This window comes from Canis lupus, chromosome 10 (genome assembly GCF_048164855.1).
Source record: "Canis lupus baileyi chromosome 10, mCanLup2.hap1, whole genome shotgun sequence".
Taxonomy (NCBI): domain Eukaryota; kingdom Metazoa; phylum Chordata; class Mammalia; order Carnivora; family Canidae; genus Canis; species Canis lupus.
Genome location: NC_132847.1, coordinates 35,817,469 through 35,844,934, shown reverse-complemented (window position 1 = coordinate 35,844,934; position 27,466 = coordinate 35,817,469). Strand labels below are relative to the sequence as shown.

The 27,466-nt window shown below is 40.9% G+C and overlaps 1 long non-coding RNA gene across 8 annotated transcripts in view; it reads left to right on the top strand.

Moving 5' to 3' along the window:
* The first annotated feature begins 11,650 nt into the window (after window positions 1-11,650).
* Window positions 11,651-27,466, top strand: part of LOC140641460 (uncharacterized) — a 178,953-nt gene continuing 163,137 nt past the window's right edge. For 6 of the 8 annotated variants that reach the window (XR_012037976.1, XR_012037973.1, XR_012037977.1 and 3 more), the window contains exons 1-2: window positions 11,651-12,071; window positions 26,727-26,816. This is a non-coding gene — a long non-coding RNA (uncharacterized lncRNA). Of the gene's footprint in view, window positions 12,072-15,408; window positions 15,658-26,726; window positions 26,817-27,466 lie in introns of those variants that run through there. The other 2 variants (XR_012037978.1, XR_012037972.1) reach the window with 1 other exon arrangement.

The window sequence follows — 27,466 nt, the reverse complement described above, 5'->3', positions numbered from 1 at the left end:
TGAGATGATTGTTGCAAGCTTCTCCTCCCTTCTCTGTCACAGGCAGTTCCTAGTGGCTCCACCCTGCAGATTCTCCTGTAATCCCTTTATTGTGCTATCAGAGTAAGGGGCTCCCACAAAACAATCCACAATGCTGGGAGAGGCTGATTGTCCTCTGGGATCTTTTTTCCCTTACTGGAAGATTTGGCATCTTGGGAGAGACCTGTCCTGGGGTGTTGTATTGTCCTAGGGGAAAGATAATATGGTCAATGTATAGCCACTCTTCTGATCATTCTAATGCAATCTATCTTGCCTCTGAGGTGCAGAGGGATGCCTTAGCCTCACCCCAGGTGCTAGGATTCTTTCAATGGTGTCTTACTCTTGAATAGATGTTGGTTGTTCTTCTGGTGAGGAGGAATAAAATCAGGAATGGTCTATGTGGCCACCTTGGTGATGTCATTTCTATAATGCAGTTCTAATTATGTATATTTTCTTCTTGAGATTAAAAAAAATTCCGGGCAGCCTGGGTGGCTCAACGGTTTAGCGCCACCTTTGGCCCAGGGCATGATCCTGGAGTCCCGGGATCCAGTCCCATTTGAGGTTCTCTGCATGGAGCCTGCTTCTCCCTCTGCCTGTGTCTCTGCCTCTCTTTCTCTCTCTGTGTGTGTGCCTCTCATGGATAAATAAATAAAATCTTTAAAAAAAAGAGTAAAAAAAGATTTTAAAAATCCCATTTTCCTAAATTAAATAATTTTTATCCATTTCTTAGATAACTTAAAAATTTCTCCTTTAATCTATCAATTTCATGGCATTATAGTAATAGACTTCCTGATGTTGAACTATCCTTGTATTTCTGAGAAAATCTTATTTCACTGTGATTGCTATCATACTGCTATCAAAGCTGGATTGGATTTTCTTATACATTAAGATTTTTTTACCCTATGCACCTAAATGAGATTGACCTAGTCGAAGTATATATCCTTCCAAGTCTTCCTCTATACATTCCCATAAATGCCCTTACACATTTTGACATAAGTGTTATGCTAGATTTTTGTAGTGAGCTGGGAAGCTTTCCATCTTTTTATATGCTCTGTAAGCATTTATACAATATAGGGATTATCTATCCTTTGAAAGCTAGGTTGTCCTTACCCATTACTTTGCCTGGGCTAACTTGAACTTTAGAGATAGATTTTATTTCTCTTGTAATTATGATTACATTTTAAGGCACTATATTTAAACACATTTGGTTGGTTTTGAATTTTTATGTTTTAATATGTAAATGCTGCTAAGGCTTGCTGATTCACTAGCTACTATATATCTGTGAATAGCACACTATGACCTTAGCACTTCTATATCCATTATATCACAGAAAGCAGATTCACTGCAAATAACTACAACTAAAAGCTCAAAATTTTGATCATGTTTCATGTTTGGCAAGAATCATTTTTTTTTCTCTTACAAATCTAATATAAAATTTCAAATGTCTATTTAGGAGATAGAATGAAATGCCAGTGACCAAAATAGAGTCCTTCAGATGATTCAGGCTGCCTTATCTCAAAGCATGACCATCAGGAATGAGAAGCCATAGACAAATATTTAATTACTTAAAAAGAATTGTGCACCTCATCCCTCTTTTTTCAATCACAGAAACAATGAATATTATTGATAAAGTAGAAAATACTAAGAAATAACAGAAAAAAATGAGTTAATTCACCCTAAATCCATCACCCAGAGGAAAATCATTTGTATAATCTGCCAGAACTTTTGTGCAAAAAAACTGATAAATACATTTAAAAAGTGTTCATTTTATGTGTATGGGTGTGGTTGTAACCTGTGGTTTTCATTTACCATTATGACCATTTTTCCGGGTCAGTAAATACAGATCTGCCTCATAACAGCCACAATATTCCATTGTATGAGTCATTATAATTTATATAGTCATTCTCCTATGTTTGGACATTTATGTTGTTTCTAATTTTTCGCTACTTTAAACACGCCGTGACAAAAATAATCTGAAACATTTTGTCTTAAATATTTGGTGCTAATTATATAATGGATCTGTGTAAAAGGAGATACTCAGGGCATGAAGAGCTCTGAGTCATGAGGTCAGCTGATGTCATTCATTTGAGTTATGCTTTATAACTTCCATTTTATAAGACCAAAGAAAAAAAAGCACCCAAGATGATAACAATCCACTCCCTGTATCTAGAATCTTAAGATGAGCTTAAAGTTGGGCAAACATGTGCCATGTGCTGCTCTCTGCTCCCAGTTCCCATCTTACGTTCTCTTATTGTATTTAATACCCTCTGGTTTTATTTTTCTATCATTTTTTTCTTTTCATAAATTAAGATAAAAAAATTCAAAGCAGGGATTTGATATAGAACATTAGCAAAGAAGAAATTGAGTGTAGCCTTGTGGAATTCCTACGATGAATAATGGGGCAAGGAGCTAATATTTATTCAGTGCTTCCTCTGTGCCAGATTTCTTACATTCATTATTTTACACGGTTTTCATGATATCTCTGCAAAGCTGATGCCCCAGATGAGGAAACTGAGTTCCAGACAGGTCCCATAACTTAACCAAGAGCAAACCTAGTAAGTGACATAGTTGGGTTGGAATTCAGGGCTGCTTGGCTTCATCATACAGGCTTTATTTGGATAACTAAATGGTTATTCACTAAATAATGGGGATTCACTAAATGATGGCATACTGAAGAAATGGTGTCCTTGCCATAATTCACTGACATGCAGACTTCTGTGCCTTGCTTATTTACTCTTTTCCAGTTTTGAGGAGGAAACCCAGGTAGTTCTTTGCAACATAGAAATGCTATTTTAAGCAGAACTTACAGTGAAGCGATTACAATGAAAATACACTACGCATCAACAAAATGCACACCAACAAAATCCACCTGCTGTAGCAGATGACGCACTCCTGGGGGACAGGCTTTTTTCAAGAATTATAAACACAATTTTAAAAATCAGCCAAGCACATGTGGTCACCAAATACTCAATGATGAGAATAAAAACAACAAAAGATAAACACTAAAAAAAAAAAAAAGAAAGAAAAAGAAAAAGAACAATTGACTCCCCTCCCTCCAAGATTTGAAAGGAATAGGGCTGATGAGTAGCCTTTGGATTGTTTAAAATAGGATCAGTTCATTTTAGGAAGTTGATATTAGGGCTCCTGGGATGAGGAGGTCTTAGGGCCTTTCCTTCATATCTGTTTGTTCACCTCTTCAGATCTTCCTGCTTGGAGGAAATGCTGATATTTAGCTCCAAGAAGATATGTCTTGCAAACCAGATAATAGCCTCTTCAGATTCTATTCTAGAAGCAAAACAAAAACAAATATGAAACTGTTTTGTGTGTGCGTGTGTATGTGTGTGTGTGTATTTCCCCTATTAAACTCTAGGAATCAGAAATAGTACCACTCAGGGGGAATTACAGTGAGATATTTTGTCTCTACAGAGAGATAAATGTATCAAAGTCTGTAATTTGGTGGAAAGATCAGGGAACTGAAGGCTGATGTTTCCATTTCATGCCCTGAATAACCATGTGAACTTGGGCAAATGTCTTAACCTGTCTGGACCTCAGGTTGTTTATCTAGGCATGGGGAAAAATATTTGCCCCACCTACCACTTAAGATTGCTAATGACAATGAAATTAAATAACACTTGTGGAAGCCATCTGTGAAATGTTGAGTGCTACATAAAATTTGTTATTATTGTTACAGTTGGTATTATTAGCCTCACAATGCCTGCTATAACTGGGTACTTGGTTCCGACTTGTTTTCGTTGTTTTAGTAACATTCCCATAGCAGAGAGCTATAGTTCAGGAGCCCTGTGCGGTCAGGCTGGCACATTATGTGAACCTGTTGAAAAGTGAGGGCTGATAACCGAAAAGAGGAATGTGAGAAATTTGTGGGCTGCTCACCTCCAGCCAGAATTCATCCTTCCCACCCCGCCGGGCAGATTTTCCCTGAAGCTGTGACCCTTCGGTGTCAACAGGTAAAAAAAGAAGACAAGAAAGTCTTCAAACTCTTCTTCAAACTCAAATTAGAATTCAGAACCTACAAACATAACCCCAAAAAAGTCCAAAGTCATGGGGCACCTGCGAGGCCCAGCGGTTGAGCGTCTGCCTTCCTCTCAGGGCAAGATCCCGGGGTCCTGGGATCGAGTCCCGCATGGGGCTCCTGCAGGGAGCCTGCTCTCCCTCTGCCTCTGTCTCTGCCTCTCTCACGAATAAATAAAACCTTAAAAAAAAAAAAGTCCAGATGGCAAAGCTGATTTCACAGGGTCTTGGATTTCCAGGAAACGGGGTGCGGGCCAGCCCAGCAGTGCGTATTGGGGTGTGGGCGTGGGCTTAGAAAGACCCCTCCTCTGTGAGCCGGCCTGGAGCCCCGGGCCTGGCCGCCCTTTCTCTGGGTCGGAGCCTGGGGCGAAGAGAACAGGTTCTAGCTTCGTCCACCCTCCAGGGTCCACCGAAGGGCTAGCCAGGAGCCCCTGATGCAGAATTCGACCCCGAAGCCGTTCTTGAAATTTCGTAAAGTAACGATCCCACGCGGCCAGGTGGGGGGGGGGGGGGGGGGCTGGGCCGGCGCCCAGGAGGGTCCACACGCCCGGGAGGGGCCAGACGCAGAAGGTCAGAGGCCTTCCCTGCGACGCTGCAGCTCTTCCAGGACTTTCTTGGTCTCTTCCGCCTGCCCCCCAACTCCTGCACATCCTTCCACTTTTCCACTTCTCCACTCCTCTGGATCTGCTTTTCTTTCCTCTTTGTATTCCCGTCTTTTCGCGGATGCACCCATTCCTGCAACTGTCGAACTGCCCTCGTTGCATTTTCCTGATCTGTAAAATGACGGTAAGACGCTCGCTAGAGGATGGGAGCAGATTCCTTACCTGTGGGCTCCCTCCCCTCTCTTACCCTGTCCTCTCCTCATCTCATCTTCAAATGCTTTCATTTCGGTCTGCAGGCTTGGCTGGGATGGAGCCCGACGGTGCTGCGCGGCTCCTGGAGAGAAGGTAGGTGAACCTGTTCGTTTTTCCCTCCTGGTTTCCTTTCCTCCTCTCTGTGTCTGCCTCTCCCTGTCTTCCTGGTGTGCAGAGCCATCTCCCACCCTGATGCTTTCAGGAAGTCACCAGGGGCGTCCTGTTTGGTGAGCTCTCCATCCTTCCCCTGGTGCTGGGGCAAGCAGCCTGGCTTTCAGAATTAATGACAAGCCTTCATTTACCTTTGCGCTCCTCCCTCGATGCTGCACCCCAGGCTGTCACAAAGGCAGAGAAGGATTTGATAGTCTAAATCTTTTCCCATGCCCCACGACATCTGGTGGCATTTTTCTATCTTCTTTAATGAGAATCCATCAAATAAAAGCTGGGTCAGAAGTCTTGGGAGTCACAAAAATTATCTGAGTCTTGACCAATGCAGCAGAGACCTTTACCTTCCTAGGAGGTGGCCCTCGAGACCCTTTGACTCCTGTCACTAGAGCTAACTGCTGTCCTCTCACAGCTGCCTCAGCATCGGTTCAGTGGAGCTGCTGAACATTGGCCATTGGTATGCACCGTAGGGAAACTAGGTTGGATATTATTGAAACGATTCTAGTATCCTGGGAGATAGTCTCAGCTAGGGATAGTGTAACATTGAATGGGAAAGTGAAGTTTCCTGGGTAGCGCCGAGTGGGACCACTCATCCCACCAAGTACATGATCTACTTTACTTCCAAAGGTTTACAAGCCAATGGAAGAGAAAGCAAGTACATGGGCCATCTTTCTACCAGGACGAGAATTAAACACAGGGTGTGGAGAGAATACTAGTGGTGATAGGCATGTTCTTTACCTATATTCCAGATAAAGCTAGGATTTGGGCACATGCCAATGGTGGCAAACAGCTATCCCAGTGTGGGACTTCCTTTTTTTTTTTTTTCTTTTTTTTTAAAGATTTTATTTATTCCTAAGAGACCCAGAGAGAGAGGCAGAGAGAGAAGCAGGCTCCCTGCAAGGAGCCCGATGTGGGACTCGATCCTAGGACCCTGTGATCACGCCCTGAGCCAAAGGCAGACGCTCAACCACTGAACCACTGAGGTGCCTGCAGTGTGGGACTTCCTAAGGAAAAACACCAGACCTGAATCCAAAGGTGCATGAGAAGTTAGATTTGAGAAGGTCCTGGGCAGGGAGCAAGAGACTCTTCCAGCCCGACAAAGCGGCATGTTGTGAGGCTAGGATGTGTGTGTACATGAGGGTTCAGTGGCTCTGTTGGGTGGGGTTGGTGAGCGAGGAGGCAGGGGTTGACAGGAAGCGCAGCTAGAGAAGGAAACCGGGGCTAGGAAGACTTGATTGTCCTGCTAAGGTATTTGGATAGTTTCCTGTGGGCATTAAGGAACCCTTAAAGCCTCTTAGGGAGAAAACCTGACCAGGTGTGTAACTTTAGAAACCTCACTCCCATCTTAAATGAGACCGTTGCTTGGAGGAGAGCAAGACTGGACACAGCAACCACAGTCAGCATGGTGGTTTTCACTCTGGCTTCACCTGGAATCTCCTGGGAAGCTTTAAAACATACTGATGACTCTGTTCCACCCACAGAGACTCTGATATAATTGGTCTGGGATGTAGCCTGGGCTTTGGAAATTTTTAAATGCTTCCCAGGGGATTCTAATTTGCAGCCCAGCCAGAGAACCACTAATCTAAGAGGTGGGGACACAGAGGTGGCTGAGGGACATTGGATGTGTCAGGCTTGGGCAGGACTGTTCCCCAGGGCTTCCTTTCCAAATGTTTTTTTTTTTTTTTCCTTCTAGAAGTGGTTAGGAGGTCAAGTGTTGACCTTGATGGCTGGTTCTCCAGTGAGTGTGGGGGAGCAGGGAGCCACTGAGTTCACCAGCACCAGGCTCGAGGCCTTGCTGGTGGGAAGCTGCAGATCTCCAGAATGAACTGATTGGCCATAACGGGGGGGGAGGGTGGATGGAAACGGACAGTTTACTCAAAGTATAAGTTGTTTTCTAATTAGCATACACATGTACCTCCTCCCCACCCCTTTGTCTACATTTTGCTTTAATTTTCTTCTTCAGATGGATTGGGATTGGACAGAAAGACTAAATAAACTGCGCTGAAAGTTTTATATTTAGCCTGGCGAACTCTGGCTAATTGGTGAACGCCACCACTGACAAAAGCAGCGTTTATTTTAAACTCTAGAAAGGGTTTATTCAGTTTCTTTCTTTTGTTTTTCCATGCATTGTTTTCCCCCCAGCCGGCCGAGAGCTCCAGGCCACACCGCACAGTCCGCATTTCCCCCGATTCTGTTTAGCCCTTCTAAGAATTACTCAACCCAGAGAACACTGAGAACATTCGAGCACGTCCCTGCGCTGTGGAGTTAACCCCTCCATGCACAGAGGGGCTCTCCAGGCTTGGCCGAAGTGGCTGGGCCAGGCCCCTGGTACCTGCTGTGCTGATGTGGCTTAGGGGTTAATCGCAGTTTGCAATTTCAAAAAAAAAGAAAAGAAAAAAAAACCCCAAAATTCCTGATTTGTCGAAAGAGGCTCCCTGAACAAGAACATGCGAGTCTGAAATGGTGTGCAACATCCGAGAAGGTGGGAGTGCACGCTCAGGGCCCGGAGTCAGGAGAAAGGCTCTATTGGGGTTTCTCCGATCCTCATCAACTTTTAAGCCTTCCTGTTGAAATCCCTGACAGTGCCTTTGACAGCATGTTATTATCTTACAATAAAACCTGTCCCCAACCCGCTGGTCCTGCTGCTCCCCCAGTTTCTAAAAAGGTGTCGAATGGTTAACTGTTGGGGGGCACGGAGAGTTAAAAAGCAGATTCTAGAAGTTCTCGGTGACTTGACTCTTTCGGGAGGCTAAGTTCGGCTCAAACTCTCTAATTTTGTTTTATTTTATTTTATTTTTTCCTTTTCACCGGAGTGGTATTAACCACCGCAAGAGAACGCCGCCAGGTTTACAGTTGTATGGCTTATTGTGTATATATCCTATAAAACCCAAAACCATATGGAGAATTCTGCTTTCTTGGCTTTTTGTGCGTGTGTACCAGGAAGTAGTAAAATGTTTTGAGGTGCTATTAAGTCTTTAAGTTACAAAATCAAGATTCCACCTTAAAAATTTTCCATACTGTACGTTGTTATAGAGCCTGGGGGGCTGAGTGCCTGCCAAATATCTATCAGAGAGTGATTTATGATATATGATACGCTCCCCAGCCCAAGTGGAGACTGTGTCGTTGAAACATGAGAAAGGGGAGGCCCTGCTCTCTCTCGAAACCATGATGACTGGTTTCTGTTTGGCTTTTCTGAGAGCACACGCAGTATAAAACGTGCCGCGTTTTATGGCACCAAAACTGATGCAAGAAACAAAACACAATCGGGCTAAAGAAAACCCTTCATTTCTCGTTGCCTTTTGTGAGGGGTTGTTTTCACCTCTAATGACTGCTGTTTTGTCCTCCATCCTCCCCCCACCCGTCCCCTGTTGCCCCTCATCTACCCAGCTCTGGAGGAAATACAATGGTGCTGTGCTGGCAATTGAAATCTTTAAAAATGAAATCTTAACTCCATGCTTTAAATGTTTCATGCACTTTCCAGTCTACTCTAAGAATATATTGTGATTTCGGGTGTTTTCTGCTCTGCAAATGTTTCCGTTGCAGCTGTGAAGAAGTACAGCTCCCATATGGCTCTCAGGGCACTTTTCAGTTTGCTTAGATAAAGCAATATGGACCCCCCCGCCCCCAACAAAAAAATTTAAAAGGCAATCATTTTTTCCTCCCTACCAAGATCCTTTCGGCCTCTAACTTGATATTTCAATTAACTGCAATTGAATGGACAGTGTCATTTGCTCTCAAAAATACTGTCCGGGGTGATATTGCTACAGGTTATTTAAGTAGCCTGTTAGTGAGTGCTGAGATTTTTGTTGATATTGATGTGTATCACTTGTTTTCTAACTGTTAAAGGAAGCTACAGCCACCGAAGAAATTTTGGAAAACACGGAGGGGTGCATTCAAGACAATGTGCAGAGTGTACTTGGATTTCCAAGTTTTCTTACATCAGTATTATTTTTCAGTGTCTACTGGATTCTTTGAAAACATGATTTCTGGTGGCTCCATAATTTATGACAATATCTTGATATATATGACTACTTCCTTATTATAGAATATTCAGGGCATTTCCATTTTTAATGGAACTGTCATTATAAATAGCAGTGTGATAAATAAGTGCATATGGAACTTCGGCCGTATTTCTATTTGCTTCGTTAGGACAGATATTCCAGTAATTGGCATTACTAGGTCAAAAACTATGAACCTATTTTTACAATCTTGCTACATGTTTGCACAGGGGTTTGGAAAGTCTACACAGTATTTTATTATCATTGCTCTTGGCTGAGTTTGTATCAATCTCATCCTTACATTATTCAGTACTCTGGTGGTTGGTGGTTATTTTTAAAATCTTTGTTCAAATATATAAAATGCTAAAATTAATGTTAATCAGCATCATTTTAATCATTGAACCAACATATATTTTTTTTCTCTTGTATGGAGTCCACTAATTTTGAGCTTTTCATGACTTGGTTTAGTAAGCTTTCCCCCAAATCACATTGGGTATACTAGACATTTCTTTTGAAACCTCTCAGACTACCCCTGTTGCTGTAACAACCTAGGAATTAACTTTCTATTAGAGGAACTGAGGACTGTATGGAAATCTGTCCAGAACTTGAACAAGTGGTACCAACACGGAGGAGATCTTAAACCTCCCAAGTTGGTCTAACTCAGAATCTACCCAGTATGCTCAGCACAAACTGGTCTCTCCTGAAAGTCTTGCATTTGTGGTAGCGTTCCTCCACAAGTGTGTGTTAATGGTCCAGAGAGACTGGGGCATACTGCTTTTTGTTCTGGATTCTGCTCATGAACTTGTAACCTATTTGATAAACAATTCTTGAACTTAGGAGGCTTTAGATAATGCGTTTTTGGATCATCTTTACTTTTTAAAAAAAAAAGGTTTTATTTATTTATTTGAGAGACAGAGAGTGAGAAAATGAGCAGGGGGAGGGGCAGAGGGAAAGGGAGAAGCAGAGTCTCCAATGAGCAGGGAGCCCAATGTGGGGCTCCATCCCAGTACCTTGAGATCATGACCTGAGCCAAAGGCAGATGCTTAACCGACTGAGCCAGGCACCTCTCATCTTTACCTGTCTTGTGTCAAAACTGAAGACCTTTGGGATTTTCTTTACTGTACCAAGATTATTGCCAGGTCATCCTTAATACTTTGTCGAGAGGCTGAAAGTGGTAGTTGGAGCCTTTCCTGGGAATGCCTCTCAAATTCCCCCTTGCTTTTCTATCCTCTAGGTCACCATTTATGGAGCACCTATTGCATGTCAGGTACCTTTCACACCTGGTTTCATTTAAGCTTCACTACCATCCAATGGAATTTTGTAGAATGACTGATTTTCATAGGCAAAAATAACCTCAGAGAGATTAGGTCAACTCCCCACAGATAAAAAGGTTAGAAGTGGTAGCTGGTAAATGCAGAGGTTCAAATTCCTGTTTAGCAATTATATAGAAGCTGTAGGAATAGACATGTCAAGGCTCTCAGGTAAACTACTTACTGAGTGACTCAGGAAGACGATTGGGTGATCTTTCATTATAAGCATGCAAGAAAACTGTTCCCTGGCTCCCTGAAGAACATATATCACAGTGTTTTAAAGTCATTTTTCAAACTTAATTGCTTCATATGTAATCATTAGAGTCTCAAACATAACATTTCTTCCAGTGTCTACAAACTCTGGGAGGATTGCAGAAATTTACGCAGTGACCTCGGGCTATTGAATTTATCCCACAGCTTTGATTGAACACCTTGAATTTCTACGCAGATGCGTCTTCCAAATTTCTTTGCTTTGCCCCTTTGTAGCAAGGCATTTACCTTCTAAGCAGTGCCCATAAAAACAGGGGTTGATCATTTATGGAAGCTGACCATGGAGTATGCTGAGGGTGCTCTAAGGACATGCGTTTGGTGTCCACACTCGGAAACCTACATTTCAACTTCCCAGGGGCTCCGGATTTTAAGGAACAGGCTTCCTCACCTCTTCAGTTTCTGCAAGCTGAGATAACCTGTTGCTATTTTTGAATGTAAATAGACTGTATTAGGCATTAAAAGAACTGCCCAAGGGTTTTCCCCCCTTTCCCATTTTGGTGTTTGGATTGGCAGCGGAAGTCTTGAGCTTTGAGACTTGGAAGGCAGTGCCTGCAAACAAACATCCTGTGGACAAAATTGTCTGCCCGGCACTCGGTGTTCCAGGATGATTGACAGGAAGCAGGGTGTGCGGGGAGGAGGGAGGAGGGACACTGAGCTTGGTGGCTTCCAGTTCCCCGCAAACAATAGCCAGGCTCCCAGGGAACGTCACACATTCCTTTTCCCATCTGCTGGCGTGGATGTTTGAGTGTCGGTTGTGGTGAGGGCTGGGGAGGATGTGGGCTGGGCAGGAGGTGAAAGGAACCTAGTCCTTAACCCAGCAATTACAAACAGAGAACTGAAACCTTTTGATAATGTTCCCATTTGAGGAAGAGAAACATGTAGGTAGGCAGAGATCGGGGATGACGGCTGGATTCAGACAGTGCCAAAAGAGTCATCCACAGCCATTATGACCTAGTAGCTGACATTGGTCCCTTGGGGGGGGGGTGATGGGGGACCAGGGTGAGGCTGGTGCTGCTGACTAGACCGAGACTGGGGGGGAGTTCAAGGAAGTGAAATGAAACTCCCAAGGAAGAGAAAACACAGTGTTTTAAAGCCCAGCTATGGGCTGGGATTGGGCATAGTGTTTTGCTTTTGGTCTTATTGTGGGCCTTTATATTGAAGTGGGTATTAAATTACTTGTTTCAGATGATGATATTGAGGCTCCAAGAGGTTGAATAACCTTGTTCAACATGACAAAGGCAGACCATGGAACAATTGGTATATATTTTTTAAATCTTATTTATTCATTTGAGCGCATGTGCAAGAGAGCACACAAGCAGGGGGAGAGAGAGAGAAGCAGGTTCCCCACCGAGCAGGACCCTGGGATCATGACCTGAGCTGAAGGCAGATTCGTAACTGTCTGAGCCACCAGGTACCCGGAATAACAGGTATTAAAGCGCCTGTCCTTTGGATCCCCAGCCCTGCGGGGTCCTTCATTGTGTTTCCTCCCTAAACCTGCCCAGGTCCTGCTGTCTTCTTTCTCTGCTTCTTCCCTGGGGGATCACGAAGAGAATTTATCTCTCTAGCTCAGGGTCCTACAGCGTCCGGGGTTATGCCTCCCTTCCCAGTCCCCCCAAACCTTTCCTGGCTGTCTGGCTCATCAGCTTTTCCTATCTCCGGGTCTCTCCTTGTTGTTGCCTCTGCTACCCTGAATTTTTCGTCCCACCACCCAGTCTTCAAAGCCCAGAACAAATGCCAGAGACTTCTAAGAGCTCATGTGTCCTGGCTTCCCTCACTCCCCAGGTATGACCCCACCTTTCTGGCACCTTAGTCTCACAGCAACTTGTGTCTACCTTTGTTATAATCAGCGCATGTCATTTCAAAGCTGCATATCCCTGGTTCTTACTAATCCATGTGTAACACACACAATAAATTTAAATTCAGTCTTGGCTTTTGATAGCTTGATGATGCCCCACTTAGGTAAATATTAGGCTTTAATCCTCCGTTCTAGATCTGTCTATTTTTAAGAATCACCAAGAATAGGTGTTTGTTTTTAGCCAGTAGTTTTTAGCCAGGGATTTCATGAACTGATATAAGAAGAAAGAATACGTATTAAAGGAGCCAGTTGGGAAGGAAGGAAGTGTTGGCCTTTCTTTCTTTCTTTCTTTCTTTCTTTCTTTCTTTCTTTCTTTCTTTCTTTCTTTCTTTCTTTCTTCTTTCTCTTTCTTTCTTTCTTTCTCTCTCTCTCTCTCTCTCTCTCTCTTTCTTTCTTTCTTTCTTTCTTTCTATCTTTCTCTTTCTTTCTTCTCTCCTTCTTTCTTCCATAAAGATTTATTGAGTATCACTTAAGTGTTTGGTTGTTGGGATGGACACTGAGGATACAGTGTTCCTGTGGAGCTATGGCCCACCGAGGAACACAAACATTACAAATACAACAAACAGAATATACAATCTTGAATGATGATAAACGCCATGAATAAAAGTTTAGGGGGCTATACTTTGGGTGGACCTGAGCTGGTCAGGGGAACTAACGGGTAGTGCTGGCAGTCAAAAGTGCACTTTCAGAGAAAGGAGTTCAATCAATCTGAAAGAGTTCCTGAGGTCAGGTGGCCAGGGGGCCTCTGAAGGGAAGATGTATGGCTGTTGTTCATAGGAGGCAAGGGGTGAAGGGAATTCCTCTTCCACCAGGGAGTAGATGGATGGCAGTCTCATAAGACAGTGCTTGATTTTGTGGACTTTGCTCACATGCTAGAATCTCAGAAAGGCCAAGCGATTAAACACAGAAAGGTGCACAGTTCATATTCTCGCATACCCAGTCAGAACAGTAGAGCATTGAAGGCTGATGATGAAATTAATGTTTTTTTTTTTAAGTTGCATTTACCTGGAAATTCCCCATGTCTATACAAAGAAGATGGCCTTCATGATATATACGTACCTGAACACACACGCATATGCACATACACATATAGACACTCACACACCCCACACATCATTTTCTTCGCACTGAACTTGTCCCCTTAACTCCGTAGAAGACTACTTGTTCTTTGTTTTAGGTGTTTCTTGGGATGCTGAGGTTTGAGGGTCAATGGACGGTGGCAGGCGTGGCGGAGGAGGCAGTGAAGCTGGCAAAATAGGTCACCCAGACCCAGCCCATGAATCAGAATACTTTGGGCTAATTCACAAAAGATTTCATGGACTGTTGTCCTGCACATGAACATCCCATCTGGGGCCTGGTGTCCCTTGGCTGTGTGTGTGGGCCTTGCAAGTAACTTGTGATTTGGACAGATCCAGTGAAGAGAGTGCCAGAGGCAGACACTGGAGCACAGATGACGTCCCCCAAGACACTAAAAGCCAACATGCTCTTTATCTGCAGACTTTAGGGAGTCACGGAGATACGATTCAACCACACATTTATACGCAACGTGAAACCTTTATGAGGCATAGGCTGTTTGCCAGATGTCTGTTCCCTTTCCTTCTCCTCCCTCCCTCCCTCCCTCCCTCCCTCTTTCTCTCTTTCTCTCCTTCCTTCCTTCCTTCCTTCCTTCCTTCCTTCCTTCCTTCCTTCCTTCCCTTTCTTCTTTTGAAGTGCGATTTTGGAGAAGCTCAGGGATGGAATTGAGGAAGCCATATTGTATTGTTTTAATTTCAAAATGGTTATGATACATGTAGATTTTTACAGTTTATTTATTTTAAAGATTTTACTTATTCATTCATGAGACACACACAGAGAGAGGCAGAGACACAGGCAGAGGGAGAAGCAGGCTTCCTGCGAGGAACCTGATGCAGGACTCGATCCTGGGACCCCGGGGTCACGACCTGAGCCGAAGGCAGATGTTCAACTACTGAGCTACCCACGTGCCCCTAGACTTGTACAAGTTTATATTCTCACTATTTCCGTTCAGAGAAGAAAGTCAAAATTCTCTACCTTGGCATTCAAAACTTCATATACCTGGTTCTTAATTCTGCTCCCAGCCTTATCTACTCTGACTCCCTGCCCCAGGCATCCTGGTCTCCCCATTGTTCTTGAGTAATCTTGTTCCCTTTGTTCTCCTCTTACCAGAGCTGACCAACCCCCTACTCACACACACTGGCAGTTGTTCACCCACCTCTCCTCTGTGTCCTATGAGACCGCACCCAAGTCCTCCCCACCTCCACTTTGAATGATCTCCGTCTTCCCTGAACTCACAGTACTTTTAGCTTATTTGGCAATTAATCCTGCGTGGGTTTGTGAAAAAGTTTGATTTGTTGGATGATATTCTTGTGTAACTCACATTATCATTTTATTTTTCTACTCTGTATTTTCTACCACTTCTAACCTCCAAAAGAGCCTGAAAATTGCTCTTTCATATTTTGTTTACTCCAACTGTTTGAACCCCTGCATTATCTAAGCAAATCATGTCTTTAATAAATTATTTGTTTATTGAAAATATCATTTTAATTATGCAGTCTACTAGATGAGGGGTTATGGAGAAGTGAGTCGATATATATTACTAGGCACAGGGCTCAAAATTGCATGATACACTTTTATGTAATCCTTTCTCAAATCTGGTATATCCATTATGTTTGATATTAGTTTTACAGATAAAGATACTTCACTTAGAAGTTTTGAGCTTTTGCTTGGGATCGCACAGAGTGAATGTTAGAGCTTGCTTATCTTTTTATCCCCCCACAACCCCGTGTTCACTGAGTGCCTTCATGAGCCAGGCAGTAGTGTAATGACGAGCGAAAACCTGCCCAGTTCCTGTTTTCAGGGTACTTCAGGAAGTGGAAAAATACACACAAACCACACAATGACTTAAATAAATGTAAAAGTGCAACTCGGTGAAATGTTAGGATAGAGAGATCCCTGTTAGAGGGAAAATGAATGATAGAATGTTTAACCAGCTCAGAGAAGGAAAGGAAGATTTTTTTCGTTGAAATGATACCTGGACTGAATGTGTAGGATGAGTAAGAGACAAAATGGAGAGGGAAGAAAGAATATATCCCAAGAGGCACCTGCAAGTGCAAAGGCCTTGTGGCAGACAGAGGTACGAGGTACGTCAAGTAAGAAAGATGGGGAGATTCCAGTGTGACTGGAGTAGCTGTATATGTGTGTGTATGGGTTGGGGGGAGGGTGGAAGAAGAGGAAGACAGAGAGAGAGAGAGAGAGAGAGAGAGAGAGAGGAGGAAAGAGAAAGAAAAGAGACAGATGAGATGTGAAGCTAGAAATACATGTCTTTCTGCCTGTCTTTGTCTTTATCCTGAAAACAGTGCCTGCCTTCAGGACTTTCAGGCATGAGCCTGACATGATCACTCTGGTTGCAATGTGGAAAGCAGGAGAAGAATATAAACCATGCAGGAAACTACTCTAATAGGTCTGGTGATAGAGAAAACAGTTGGCCTAGCGCAGGGATGGCACTGAAGGTCAGTGGAGAACAGTGACGGGCTAAAGAGCTAGTTAGGTGGTCCAACCGAGAGGACTTGCTGATGGCTTGGACATGGGGATGAGGAAGAGGCAGGTGACACAGATGGTTCTAAAATTTCTGCCTACAAAGCTTGCTGGACGAGAGGGCCATTCTTTGCTCGGGGAACTTGGAAGATGATCAGGTTTAAGGGGGACATTTATAACAATGGCTTTGAATGTATTGTTAAGATATCATTTAGCTATGTAGGATGGGATGTTAATTTGCATAAATATGCCTGGGGTTTATTTATTTATTTATTTTAAAAAAGATTTTATTTATTTGTGTGTATGAGAGAGAGAGAGAGCGGTGGCGGGGGGCGGGGTGGGCAGAGGGAGAGGGAAAAGCAGGGAAAAGCAGACTTCAGGCTGAGCACAGGGTCCTGAGATCATAACTTGAGCAGAAACCAAGAGCTGGATGCTCAACTGACTTAGCCGCCCAGGCGCCCCTGCCTTGGGGTGTAAATGAGAGGTCTGAGATAGAAAAGCATGAGAATCTATGAATGGGTAGTTATGAAAGTCATGAGAATGGAGAGGGTGGTCCGGGGAGCCTTCTGAGTGATCTCAGATTGCAGGTTCTGTTGGGAGCACTGACGGCATCACAGAAATGATACCCAGCCCCTGGCTGAGAGGGACTCTCAGTCGAACGGTCTATACTCTGATTTGTCAGATTCCAAGTCCACGGTTTTTCAGTGACATCATCCTTTGAGAAAGCAAAGGCTAAAGTGAGTGGGAGTCAATGCTGTAATCCTTGACCTTTAAGGGTTTTTTTTTTCAGCTTTGTTTTCTAAGACATGGTTTCCTGCCACTGTTTTGGCACATTTGTTGTTGGATTGAGAAACAGTGGCGTGTATTATATTTGGCAATTATGCTCATTACCTTACAGTGTTTGTGTGAACTTAGGAGGTATAAACTTTTTACTTCGCAAACAGGAAAACAGGGGCCCAGGCAGAGTTAGGAGAGTTTTGAGTGAGATCACCAAAGGCCCGGAAATAAAGATCAGAATCCACTACATCTCAACTCCCTAAGCAATTTCCATGCCTCTGAAGAATGGTGTCCTAACATGCTGTGTTTTGATCCCCACCCCCCACCCCATACAGGAGCAGGAAGAGAGACTAGAAACAGAGCTAGCATTTCTGTCCCCAAAGGACTCCTGACCTGTCCCATGTGATGGAGACTAGATTCTAATTGTCAAGGTTATTATTAGTACTGGAATCATCAGTGTCAATCATCATATTTGCACACCAAAAAGAGTGAAGGAGAAAATGATAAACTGCTTCCATTCCAATAACACCTAGTTTATGGTAAGAGCAATAAACCACAATAGGACTAGTTTTGGAGAAATTAAAAAGATAAATTTTAAAAAGCAAATAGTGACTTAAAGAAACTTTGAGGAATAGTAACTCTCCAAAACCATTGTATTCAAGGGAGAGGTGAATTTTAAACTCGATTGATTTAAAATAAATGGCATTTCCATTTGGCTAAAGATTCCAACAGTGGGGAAGGGTATACAGCGCAAAGGCCTCCATTACAGCACTGTTTACCAGAGCCCAATTCTCTTCCCCTAATGTAACAGTCATTACTGTGTTTTTAGTTATTTCTTCAGAGATATTCTATGGGTATCTACTTTTTTTTATACAAATAGAAGTTTGTGATGCCTAGTGCTTTGGGATTTGCTTTTTCCTTAGACTGTGTATGCATACATCTACCTTGTTCTCTTTCATGGCTACAGAATATTCCATTATAATTGTCCTCAAACTTATTGAACCAGTCTCCTACCAGTGGATATTTAGATTGTTTCTTGTCTTTGGCTGTTAAAACAATGTTGAAAGGAAAATATATTCTCATATATTCTTCTTGATACATATGTGACTATCTGTGTAGGAGAAATTCCTAGATGTACAACTGATGAATCAAAGACTGTGTATTTATAATTTTGAGGAGTATTAGAAATAGCCTTTGATTTACTTATTTATTTTTAAGATTTTATTTATTTATTCATGAGAGACACACAGAGAGATAGGCAGTGACATAGGCAGAGTGAGAAGCAGGCTCCACGCAAGGGAGCCTGATATGGGACTTGATCCCAGGACCCCGGGATCACATCCTGAGCCAAAGGCAGACACCCAACCACTGAGCCACCCAGGTGTCCCAGAAATAGCCTTTTAAAGATGAACTAGTTATTGCTCTTTCAAGAAATGCATGAGAATGCTTGTTTCCCCCAACCACTTGTCACATTATCAAACATTTTATTTTACTAAAATGCAAAATGTTTTTTAGAGGTTTTATTTATTTATTCATGAAAGGCACAGGCAGAAGGAGAAGCAGGCTCCCTGCCAAGAGCCTGATGTGGGACTCGATCCTAGGACTCCATCTCAGGACTGCAAGATCATGCCTTAATCCCAAGGCAGGCGCTCAACCACTGAGCCACCCCCAGCTGTTCTGTTAAATGTTTTTTAAAGATATTGAAGTTATCTGAGTTGTTCCAAAGTCTTCCTCAGGAATCAAGAGACTTCTAGATTCTGCTCTTTGAGCTACTCAGAGAGATTTAAGAATTCCTCAGTGCTCCCTGTAGCAAATGACCCGACATTCATGAGACAATGAAGAGAGAGAAAGTTAACATTTATTCTGTGTCAAGCTGTGTTATCCATTTTGTTTTATTATTCAGTTAATATTTATTGAATACGTACGTACTCTGGGCTCTTGCTCTTCATGCTTGAGATTTATTAGAAACAATGCAGACCTAGACTCTTGACCTCTAGGAACTTACTTTTTTCACAGGAGAATATGGCCATAAGAAAAATTTGATAAATGCCTAAGTTAAAAGGGGTAAGTATGCAAAAACAAAAAAAGTAGAACAAGGTAATTCAGATTAGGAGTGTAGAGGGCAGATAAATTTAATAGATTAGATAGGACAATCAGGGAGGGCCTCATGGAGAAGGTGATGTTTGATGTTTGAGGAAGTTAACTCAGTATTGTTGAGGGAAGAGCTTTCCGACCACACAGTCTATGAGTAGAATAAGGGCCAAAGATGGGAGTGTACCTGGGGACTTCCAGTGTGGCTGCAGGCAGCAGGTGAGGCAAGAGGGCCATGCAGGTGATGTGGAGCCTTGCCAGTCATTCCCTGAGGGTGAAATGGGGATAGCATTGCAAGGTATTGAGCAAAGGAGGGTCATGGGTGATCTATGTTTTCAAAAGTGTGACTCTGAATGGTGTGTTGAAATAGACAGAGAGGGGAGAGCAGAAGTAGGGAAGGCTTGTTCGGAGGCTGTTGTAGTAATCCAGGAGAGAGATCGTGACAGCTTAGGTGGTAGTGAGACAGTAAAGAGGGGAATGTGAGAAGTGGTCAGATTCTGGATGTGATGTGCTAATAAGGCTGACAGGATTTCCTGATAGGCTAGGGCACCAGCTGTCAGAGTAAAAGAAGAGTTAAAAATGGACTCCAGGATTTTCTACATGAGTTTCCATCAACCGATATGGTGAAGCTCATGGATACAGCGCAATGTGGGGAGAAGACTCGAAGTTCACTTTGAATCACGTTGAGTTTGAAATATCTATTAGATATCTAAGCAGTTTATCAAGGAAGATAAGTAGATGAGTCTGTAGTTGTGTGTGTGTGTGTGTGTGTGTGAGAGAGAGAGAGAGAGACAGAGAGAGATACTGAGGTTGATATGGGATAGAGGAAAAGCAAGAGAATTGCATATTGTATGTCATTTAATATGCATAGTAACAAACAATGCTATGTTCAGTTAACAAATGGGGAGAAAAACTCACAGTAATTTACTCTGGATTATCTGAATCCAGAGGGCACCATCTGCCACAGGGTTACCTGCTATCCATTCTTGGGCCACGCGCCCCGATGTGCCAGGGTTTGCCAACGCTCCTTGCCATAAAGAAGTTGAGATCTGTTGCTTATACCTGGAGACACATAGCTGCTGGCGAGAACGCTGACAGAGTGTATGCTGTGGATATGACGCTCCAAGGTCTGTGGGCCCCACGTGTAGAAGGCAAATTTTGAGGCACGACCAGTTTTTGCCAATATCTAGTGTTTCTCTTCCAACTGTGCTCTTTTGAGCCTCACTAATGTCATAAAGGGGGATTCTCCATTTATTTTGGTACCTCAAAATCCTTTACCACTTCAGCGTTCACATTATGGTTATTCCATAGAGAAACTTAGATGCCTCTGACATCCAGGTGTGGGAAGCTTTTGTTTTCCAGCAGCTTCTCTCAGATCATCATAACCCAGAAGACCTATGTGAAGGAGGAATCATGTCCTTAAAATGACACATGGTTATCAATTAAGTTCCCCTGTTTTCTAAAGTGACTCAGGAACACATGTCTTGTATACTTATTTTGGTGTTTAGAGCTCTCTTACTGGCTTTTTTCTATTTATCTTTCTTAAATTAAGTTTTGACAGATTATTGAAAAAACTCTATAGTGGGTCCAGGCTCTGAAGTCAGGTAGCTCCACATAGTCTTTCCTCTCTGGCTGGGGCCAGTTGTAAGTGTGTTTTCTCAAATGTTAAAATGGAGGTAACAGTAGGATCTGCCTCAAAGAGCTGAGAAGAAGATTATGAAAATAAAAGCAAATTCTTAGCACTGTTCCTTGCACAGAGCACCAATCAAGAAATAGTTATTCACTGTGAAAGTCCCTCAAAAAATTAAGGATAGAAATAACCATATGAGCCAGCAATCCCACTTTTGGGTATTCATTCAAAGACTAAAAATCAGAATCTTCAAGAGATATTAGCACTCCCATATTCCTTGCAGCACTATTGACAGCAGCTAAGATGTGGAAATAACCCAAACGTCCACGATGGATGAATGGATAAGGGTGGTATAGTCATACAACGAAATACAATTCCGCTTTAAACAAGAAGGAAATTCTTTACAGTGTGGCAACATGAATGGAGTGTGAGGACATTTTGCTAAGTGACATTAGCAAGACACAGAAAAACAAATATTCCATAATTCCATTTATATGAGGTACCAAAACCGTCGAATTCATAGAAGTAAAGAGTGGAATGGTGGTCACCAAGGGCTAGGTGGGAGGGGGATTAGGAAGTTATTAATCAATGGGAATAGATTTCAGTTCAGTAAGATGAATAAGGCCTAGAATTCTGCTGTATAATATTGTACTGAGAGTCAACGATACTGTCCTGTATATTTAACTTTTGTTAGGAGGGTAGATCTCATGTTAAGTGTTCTTACAATACAAAAAGAAAATAATTACTATTAGTAGTATTAAGCTAATGTGTATAATGACATATAGAAACCATTCACATAATAAAGGTGATATTTGCCAAAATCTTGTATTTAAAACGAATTATTTTAATATCGTATAGGACAGTATCTTGTAAATATTTTTAGCAGCAGTGCTTTTTCAAATGACATTTTCAAACCATTCCAATTTGTAAAATAAGTAAAATAATATTCCAAATGCCATTACAATTAAAAGCATTTGATAAGTTTAAATACACATCAATTATTAAAAAGTCAATTGACAAACAGCGTGTACTTATTTTGATGGACATAAATACTTAAATCAGTGCCAGTCCTATACCTTTTTCAGCCTCCTGTTTGCATCTACATCTTATTTTTAGTTGGCGTTATGAAGGAAATCTTGATCCACACATGTAAATAATTTCAGATTATAACTTAAAAAACTCACCTTGCATTCCCAAGATATGTTTCAAATATTCTGAGTTATAAGACTGAAAGAAGAGCAATAGGAAAGTTTTGTTTTGAAGGTGAATAGTGAATTTGAGCAGAGGACCTGCTCACATTCCTTGTCAATCTAAACCAATTCAGGTCTTTTGGAAAACTCTAATACCATTTAAATATTGTATAAGGTTTTCTATATAATCAGGAGTGCGAAATATGTAATTTTGTTTTTTTCTAATTGGACTTATTTTTGTATTTCAAGCCTCCTATTACTCCAGGAGACTTTATGCAAATTTCAGGTAATGCAAAGTCTTCTCTCCTCCCACGGGGTTGTGTTTGTATCTCTTGAATGCTTAAATAGTGCCCAGGCAGAGTGGGGAGAAGAACTACTGGTTCCCCATCATCAATCATTCCCACTGGTTTCCCTAACTGGTGTTTGGTTGCTCACCCAGGTCATTCACTTCCAGTCCATTCCTGACTATGGCTGCTCTAGGCTCAGCTCCCGAGTCGTCTCAGCCTCTTTCCTTCCCTTTGCTCCCTCTCTCTTCTGTCCTGTGGTTGTGTTTTCCTGTGGCCTATGGGAAGCATTTTGTTGAAGTAACCACTTCAACATAATTTCAGTGCTCTTCTGCTAGATTATTTGTAGCTTACCTTCCTGGTTCCATCTGCCCTGGATGCTACAGACAGTTGGGTCTTTCTGCAATCTGGTTTTCAATCAGAAGGACAAGTGTCACTGCTATCTGGGCTTTAAACCTGTCTGGGAATTTCTTTTTTTTTTTTTGGGAATTTCTATGTACCTATCCTCTTCCAAGGTTTAGTTTGGGGTTTGCTGCAGGGCTTGTAGATACTCGTACCAGTGTGGAACTTGCAACCCCACCTCCGACAGTCCTTTACCTTCCCAAGACTGACTTTTTTTTTTTAAATGTGAGCATACCTTGGACAGTTAAGTGATTTCTATCAGAGTGTACTTCTTTGTATGCATAGATATGCCAAAGAATTTAGAACAATGCAAGGATATGCACAAAGACAGAAGGAGAAATATTATCTCAAAAGTCTAAAGTCTTTATTTCTAAAGTCTAGAAAAAAAAAGAAAAATTGGCAGTCACATGTTTATGACATATGTTCTTGGTCTTCAAAGGGTTAACATTTGTGGAGCGATTTACAAAATGGAACTCTTGCCCCAGTCCCAAATACCTGCCTCTCCTCCTTTGTTTCCAGTACAGAATTGTCACCACCATTTTTCCAGTTATTCAGATAAAAAAATCTAGGTTTTATCCTTTACTTTCTCTTTGTCCCTCATTTTAAAAAATACACCTTTTTAAAAGAACAGTTTTAGGTTCACAGCAAAATTTAGAAGAAGGTACAGACATTTCCCGTATACCCCCTGTCTCCCCATTATTAACACTCCCCCTCCCAAGAGTGGTATATTTGTTACAATTGATCTACACTGAATCATCATCATCAATCAGATCCCATAGTTTTCCTTAGGGTCCATAGAATGTTGTACACTCTGGGAGTTTCGATAAATTTCTCATGACATGTAGCCACCAGTACAGTATCATTCAGAGTAATTTCATTGCCCTAAAAATCCTCTGTGTTCTGCCAATTCGTTCCTCCCTTCACACTAACCCCTGACAACCACTGATTTTTTTTTTTTTTTACTGTATCTGTAGTTTTGACTTTTTTAGAATGTCATTTTGTTGGAATTGTATATATAGTATGTAGTCTCTTCAGAGTGACTTCTTTCACTTAATAACATGCATTTAGGGTTCCTCCATGTTTTTTCATGGCTTAGATCATTTCTCTTTAGTGCTGAATAATATTCCATTCTCTGCCTCTTCCACAGTTCATGTCTCCACTTACCGACTGAGCAACATCTTGGTTGCTTCCAAGTTTTGGTACTTGTGAATGAAGCTGCTACAAATATTTGTGTCCCAGTTTTTGTGTGGATAAAAGTTTCAATCCCTTTGGGTAAATACCAAGGAGCAAAATTGCTGGACCATACTAAGAGTACACTTAGTTTTGTAAGAAACCACCGAACTGTCTTCCAAAGTGGCTGAGCTATTTTGTGTTTTCACCAGCCATGAATTAGAGTTCCTATAGCTCCATATCTTCCGCAGCAGTTGGGATTGTCAGTGTTCTGGATTTTGGCCATCCTACAGGTATATAATGATAGCCCACCATTGTTTTAGTTTGCATTTTCCTGATGACTATGAAGTGGAGCATCTTTTCATGTGTGCTTATTTTGCCGTCTGCAGTTTTTCTTTGCTGTAGGGTCTGTTAAGGCCTTTGAAGCATTTTTTAATCTGGTGGTTTGTTTACTTATTTTTGAATTTTAAGAGTCCTTTGTATTGTATAACAGTCCTTTATTCGATATGTCTTTTGCAAATGTTTTTTGTTCCTAGTCTCATTCTCTTGACAGTGTCTCCCACAGCAGAAATTTTTAATTTTAAATGAAGTCCAGTTTATTGGGTCTTTGTTTCATGGATTGTGCCATTTTAGTTTTTTTTTAATTGAAGTATAATTTATGTACCATGTTACATTAGTTTCAGGTGTACAGTGTAGTGATTTATTAAGTTTATACATTATGCTATGTTCACCACAAGCATAGCTACCATGTGTTACCATACAATGCTATTATAATACTTTTATATCTATGACATTAATTTTATAACTAGAAGCCTGTATTTCCCACTTCCCTTCATCCATTCTTCCCATACCCCAACTTACCTCCCCTCTGGCAACCATTAGTTTGTTTCTATATTTATGAATTTCTTTCTCCTCTTGTTGTTTGCTTGTTTATTCGTTTTTGTTGTTGTTGTTCAGATTCTACATATAAGTGAGATCGCATGGCATTTGTCCTTCTCTGACTTATTTCACTTAGCATAATGCCTTTTGTTTCTATCCATGTTGTTGCAAATGGCAAGATCTCATCCTTTTTAATGGCTGAATAGTATCCCATAACACACACACACACACACACACACACATCCCATATCTTTATGCATTCATCTGTCAATGTACACTTAGGTTGATTCCATATCTTAGCTATTGTTAATAATGTTGCAATAAACCTAGGAGTGCATATATTTTTTCAAATTAGTGTTTTTGTTTTCTTTAGGTAAATAACCTAGTAGTAGAATTACTGGATCATATGGTACTTCTATTTTTAAGTGGTTGAGGAACCTCCCTACTGTTTTCTATTGTGGCTACCCCAGCTTGCATTACCTTCAACAGTGCACAAGGATTTTCTTCACACACTTGTCAATACTTGTTATTTCTCATGTTTTTGATTTTACCATTATGTCAAGTGTGAGGTGATATTATGGTTTTGGTTTGTGTTTCCCTCATGATTAGTGATGATGAGCATCTTTTCATGTATCTCTTGGTCATCTGTACATCTTTGGAAAAATGTTCAAGTCCTCTGCCCATTTTTGAATCAGATTATTTGGGTTTTTTGATGTTGAGTCATATAAGTTCTTTATATATTTTGGATATTAAGCCCTTATTGAATATATATTTGAAAATGTCTTCCCCCCTTCTGTGGATTGCCTTTTTGTTGATAGTTTCATTTGCTATGCAAAATCTTTTTATTTTGGTGTAGTCCCAATAATTTATTTTTACTTTTATTTCCCTTGCTTGAGGAGATATATCTAGAAAAATGTTGCAAAGGCTTATGTCAAAGAAATTACTGCTTACATTTTCTTCTAGAAATTTTTTGGTTCAGGTCTCATATTTAGGTCTTTAATCCATTTGGGTGTATTTTTGTGTGTGATGTAAGAAAGTGGTCCAGTTTCATTCTTTTGCAGGTAGCTATACAGTTTCTCCAGCACCATTTATTGAAGAGACTTTCTTTTCCCCCCATTGTATATTCTTGTGTCCTTTGTTATAAATTAACTGGCCATAAAAGCATGGATTTATTTCTGGGGTCTCTATTCTGTTCCATTGACCTATGTGTCTATTTTTGTGCCATTTTCATACTATTTAGATTGCTACAGCTTTGCAGTATATCTTGAAATCTGGGATTGTGATGGACCATGCCTTTTAAAAAAATCATCACCAAACTCAAGATCATCTAGATTTTCTCCTGTGTTATCTTCTGGGATGTTTATAGTTTAGTATATTATATTTAGGTGTGTTATCAATTTTGAATTTTATGAAGGGTATAAGATCTGTGTTTTGATTCATTTTTTTGCATGTGGATGTCCAGTTGTTTCAGCACCAGTTGTTGAAAAGACTATCTTTTCTCTATTGTATTGCCTTTGATTTTTTGTCAAAGATCAGTGGCTTATGCTTATGACTTATTTACATCTATTTTGAGCTCTCTATTCTGTTCTATTGATCTATTTGTCTGTTCCTTCATCAATACTACACGGTTTTGATTATTGCAGTTTTATAGTAAATCTTAAAGTTGGGTAAGATCAGTCTCCCACCTTTGTTCTTTTTCAATATTGTGTTAGTTATGTCTCTTCATATAAACTTTGGAATTAGTCTGTTAATATGCACAAAGTAACTTGCTGCAATTTTTAAATGGACTTCATGGTATCTATATATCAAAGTGTGAAGAACTGACAGGTTGACAATATTGAGTCTTCCTATCTATAAACATGGAGTATCTCTCCATTTATTTAGTTCTTTGATTTAGTTAAGAATTTTGATCAGAGTTTTGGTCAATGTTTTATAGTTTTCTCCTATAGCTATCATAGATATTTTATTAGATTTTATCTAAGTATATATTTATTTTTAGTGCAAATGTAAATGATATTGTGATTTCAAAGTTCAAGTCCCACTTGTTCACTATTGGTATGTAAGAAAGCTGACTTTTGCATCTGTGTCCTATAACATTGCTATAATTATTTATTCCAGGAATCCTTTTTTGTTGATTTTTTCAGATTGTATATAAAGATGACCATGACATCTGTACATAAAGATAGTTTTATTTCTCCCTTCCCAATCTACACACCTTTTATTATATTTTCTTTTCTTATTGCATTACCTAGGAATTCCAGTACAATGTTGAAAAACACTGGTGAAAGGAAACAACTTTGCCTTGTCCTGATCTTATTGGGAAAGCTTTGAGTCTCTCATCAGTAAGTATAATGTTAATTAGCTGTAGGGTTTTTTGGGGGTGGTTATTCTTTATCAAATTCAGGGAATTTCCCTCTATTTATAATATACTGAGAATTCTCATCACAAATAGTTGTTAGATTTTTGTCAAATAGTGTTTCTGCATCTATTGATATGATTATGTGATACTCTTCTTTAGCCTGTTGATATGATGGACTATACCTACAAATATTAGGTTATCCTTGTGTATCTGGTATAAAAGCCCTTTACTATTTGCATCCATTATGTGCAGTTTCACCTCCAGTACATTCCTTAAATCTAAGCAGTACCTGCTCTATCACTTTTCAGACTCTGCTCCACCATCATATCTCTCCTAGATGGGGATAACTTCTTAATTCCTTTCCTAGTCTACTCTTGCTATGGGCCCATATCCATTATTTGGAGAGTGAAAACAATCCTTTAAACATATAAATCAAATCACATCACTCCTCTGCTTAAATGCTTCAAAAACTCACTATTACCAGAAGGATAAAATGCAATCTTTTCCTTACCATTCCTATGATACAGCTCCTGTCAACTTCCTTAATCTTTTTACCACTTTGACACTCAAATTTTAGATTCTTTTCTCTTTTTGTTTTTGGAGTAAAACAAGTCTTCACTGTTTACAAGGTTA